This window comes from Pinus tabuliformis, chromosome 7, assembly GCF_031772625.1.
Source record: "Pinus tabuliformis cultivar Carrire ecotype Pingquan chromosome 7, CPIR1, whole genome shotgun sequence".
Taxonomy (NCBI): Eukaryota; Viridiplantae; Streptophyta; class Pinopsida; order Pinales; family Pinaceae; genus Pinus; species Pinus tabuliformis.
In genome coordinates, this window is record NC_142293.1 from 490,242,391 (window position 1) to 490,246,974 (window position 4,584).

The following is a 4,584-nucleotide window of genomic DNA, read 5'->3' on the forward strand; positions in this document are numbered from 1 at the left end:
AACCTCTGTGAATTATGAGTGATTCCATGGGCTCCTCTGCCCCGGTCTTTTATTCTCTCCTTGAAGACAACCTCTATGAATCATGAGTGATTCCATGGGTTCCTCTACCCTGGTCTTTTATTCCCTCTCTCCCTCTCTCAATTATCAAGGACCCACAGACCCACAAACATAAACATTCATGAACTTACATATTAACATATTACACATAACGCAACACATTGAGACAACACTACACGACTTACATTGAAACAACACTACACAACACACGGAGCACTCCACACAACACAACTTCACGTTTTCTAAGAGAAAGAGAGACAACCATTAAGCTAGCAAAATCAAGATGCCAAAACATTCTGGATTCACCTGTTTATTGAACACAGAGAAGGAAAATCACCGAGAGGGAAGATTATTTTCAGATTATGACCTATAGAGATTATAATATATTTTTTAAACTACAGAGGTTAGGCCTGCAATTTCAATAAAAAGAATATCAAAATACAAGATGGAAATAGGAACATCAATTACCAAGGGTAGGTGAAGCCACAAGATAACGAACTATTCCATCTAGGTAGAATTCACAGTGTCACCAGTGGATCCTTCCTTCCATCTCAGACTCAAGCTCAGTGACCCTTTCAGCCTCTCGTAATTCAGGTGCTCACAGAAGACGGGAGCCAAGGTAACAGAATTCCTGGATAGAATGGGAGCAAAGGCGTTCATATTCTTGTGGTCCTAATAGAGAGGGGGCACCTACCCTGATCTGCTGACCCAGATACGAGGCGTAGCTGCTCAAACTGTCGTAGAGGATACCAATCCTGGCATTCAGGTTGCGCTACACCATGGTGAACTGCAGGCTGTAAGTGAGCAATCCATCGCTCACATTCAGCTCATTGACCATAGCGTTCTGCAGGTAGAACCGTGTCTTCTGCGGATGTAGTGTCAAGAAGATGACGAGGATCACGAACAACACGATGAAGAGGAACGCGAATAGAACCAGCAGGAATCTCCTGAACGGCAACTCTTCCCACCAGTGGCCATGCTAGCCACAATCATTGGGAGTCACACATCCCTTCGCGGACATGGCTGGATATCTCTGCTCGGTTCCCGATACAAAATCCTGACCACAAATCAGCGGAAAATACCAGGATTAGCACTATAATGCTCAGAGTTCTATCACTTCTGACCTTTGGCGTCAATCCGGAAATAAGAGCTTGAGCAAATCAGGGATTGAACACAGGGTACGAGAAGCGTCAGCGCGCTTACAAAGAAAATTCGAGCCAGGTCAGGAACATGCATCCCTGCCACAAAAGTATACAACAGAATTATTACTCTGCCATGGCTGGATATCTCTGCTCAGTTCCCGATACAGAATCCTGAACACAAATAAGCGGAAAATACCAAGAGTAGCACTGTAATGCTCAGAGCTCTAGCACTTCTGACGCTTGGCGTCAATCCGGAAATAAGAAAATTCAGCTTGAGAAAATCACAGATTGAACACAGAGTCTTAGAGGATGGATTGAACACAGGGTACGAGAAGCTTCAGAGCGCTTACAAAGAAAATACGAGCCACGTCTACTCGAAGCGGCCAAGAACATGCATCCTTGCCACAAAAATATACAGCATTACTCTGCCTTATTTCTATGTGTTACACAGTAATTTGTCACTGTCTTCCTACCAGTCTTCCTACTATGCCATGAGTCCAAATCATCCATGCTCATGCTCTCTAACATTGCCAAATGACCCACTTTGCCAAAGTTTTTGCTATCATCGCGACTGTTGTAAAAATAAATGCGCTGAGGAGCGCTCCAAAACAGACCGAATGCGCTGCCAACGCAGAAGTACATGTGATTCCCGTGCTGGTCGAATTTCATGAGACAACGCGACTGTTGATTATATTTTATTGCGCTGACATGACTTTCTTGGTTATTCAGCAGCGATGTCAGCGCCCCAGTGCAGTTAGACACCCACGATGATCCAGTCTGGGTGAGTTTGTTCCAGATGGCTCTAGACCTGGTTTTTGGCCTTGTATGTGTTGCCCTCCCTTCTCTGGCATGTCTGTTTCGTCATTTGAGCCACATTCCTTGGAGATAAGCTCATCCTCCCACCATTCATGGAGACTCCTCCTCCTATTTAAGCCTCCACCATTGCCATGAGCTTCTAGTTTGGAATTCATAGTGTTTGGAGTGTTGCTGATAGTGTGTGAGCTTGATAGGTAGCTGGTGTGACAAGTGTGGGATTGTTAGAGAGCTTAATGAAGGTTGTGAAGTGTTTTGATCTTGTGTAAACTTGTGTGAGAGAGAGTTTTTTCTTGGGAGATCTACCTTCAAGGGTGAATGCTTGAGGGACTTGCTGGCTAGACCCTCTTGAGAAGAATTTGACATCAGAACTATGGTTGTATTCTTCTTTGTTTATCAATAATAGACGACTATCATTATGGTTCCACTCTTATTGTCTTTATGATGGTGTTTGAGTTATATCCTTTCTGACTGATATATAGTTGCATCTATTGGATTTTATGCTTGTGTTTGTATCGTTCTTTGCATGTGTAGGTGTCCGTGCATGAGGATCGTGAGGATTGTGACCAGCCGGGGCAAAGGAATGGGAGCATCAACTCTTCTACAAGTACTAGCGTTGGAATCTAGGTAGGCCTTCATCATTGGTTTTTCATTTGCAATTAGGAACCTGCTTGTTAGCGTTGTTTGATTGTTGCTAGACCCTATTTGGACTAGTAGGGATCGCCTCTGTCCACAGAGGGGATTTACCTCCACAACACTATGTCTTATATAGCGATAGACGAGAAATTCCCAGATTCACGAGAGCCTCATTTCCAACCAGGGTTTCTAGATTTCGACCCTGAAGATTTCGAACTTGAAAATATTATACCATGGAGTCGGAGATTAGGCCTACGATTCCAATACAGTGAATCTCAAAATCCACAAAGAAAATATAAGCAAAATTTATTCCCCAAGCGAACAAATCCATTGCGGTAAAATGAACAGAGTTCTTCGGCCTCCAAATGCTTAAGCATTTTTCTCTTATGAAAATTAGCTAACTCATAAAGTCTGGATGAACAAAATAACAGTGATAGTAACAGCAATCATCCTTGTAAAATAGCAGAAGCCGAAAAGATAGTTCCAGCAGTAACAGCAATCATCCCTGTAAAATAGTAGAAGATAGTCCCAACAGTAACAACAATCATCCTTGTAAAATAGCAGAAGCTGAAAAGATAGTTCCAGCAGAAATCAGAGGCTACCTTTCAAGACCGTGCCTAGAAAAAAAGCTAAGCCTGCGCTCAAAGAAAAGAGAGCTGAGCCCGCTCTAGGCGCGCTCATATAATGACAGATGAGAGATCCAGATTCATGAACTGCCCTTCGTACTTATTAGTTTGCGACACATGTTGCTATGTCAGAAAAGATAACTGTTAGATGCAGAGAACTGCTGGAATAGAGTAGTGGGTGCCTTGTCCGAAAAAAAAATTAGGTACACGTGTGCATCAATATTCATCTTTGTTTCGGAGCATGTAAAATGGATCCGAGGGCTTGTCAAGCGTGCTTAACCAACGATTGTCATTTCTAAAAGTGATTTCAATAGGAGTGAGAAAAAAAATAAAATTATTTTAACGTCTACGAAATTAAAGATAATTTAGGAGGGAGACTCTCTTTTCATCTGCCTGATGTATTTTTTTTGTGAAGCTTCAAAATAAATGCTTTGAGTTTCTTGACAAATCTCTCGTTAAATAAATTATCTCAAGAGCTAGCTTCTAGCATATCGGCATAATTTTCATTGTTGTTTTTAAGGCCTTATATTCTAAAATGAAATGTTTTTCTATTTCCACTTTTCCGGAAGAACAAAAAATGCATACTCTTTCCTCCCACACTTCTTTTGGCCTTTTCCAGCACCTTGTTTCACAATAAAGTTAATGAGAATTAATCATTAAGTGAGTAATAAGAACTTTGGCTCTCCAAGAGATATTGGCCTTTATGTATGCTTTTGGTTGATGACTATAAGTGTTACACTGAAAAAGTTGTATTCCAGTTTATAATATGGGATCGGTGGATAAAAGATAGATAATATGACGTGACACAATTGGGGCAAGCTCTCTCAACACTTTGTGCTCATGCTAAGGATGTTAACAATGGGCTTACTTCGTTGTGCTTGCATTGAAGAGTTTGACAAACCATATGTACACGCATTCAAAAGTGGGCTCTATTCCTAGTGAGACCAGATTCCTAGTTGCGTCGAGAGGCCTATTTTACAACCCAGTATGACCTCGATGTATAAGTATGTCACATCCTCAAAAAATAATAAAAATTATTGTTTGTTAATGTCCACTTTAAAAAATATTATAATAATAATAATAATAATAATAATGTGGGTTGGCTTAAACAAAAAAAATTAAATTGCCACATAAATAAACAAAAAAATAAATTAAAACAACAATCGAGTTATGTTATGATCTGATTCACAAGAGGTGGATTCGTTTTTAGAGTAGTTGGATTCGCGCTACACTTCTAGGTAAATATTGAGGTAAAAATCTGGCATTGCTACTTTTTCTTTTTCTCTGGAAATATTTAAAATTGCAGTGTG

The 4,584-nt window shown here is 40.6% G+C and overlaps 1 pseudogene; it reads right to left on the minus strand.

The window, feature by feature from the left end:
• Window positions 1-564: 564 nt before the first annotated feature.
• Window positions 565-1,078, minus strand: LOC149248173 (NDR1/HIN1-like protein 12; annotated as a pseudogene).
• Window positions 1,079-4,584: the final 3,506 nt, after the last annotated feature.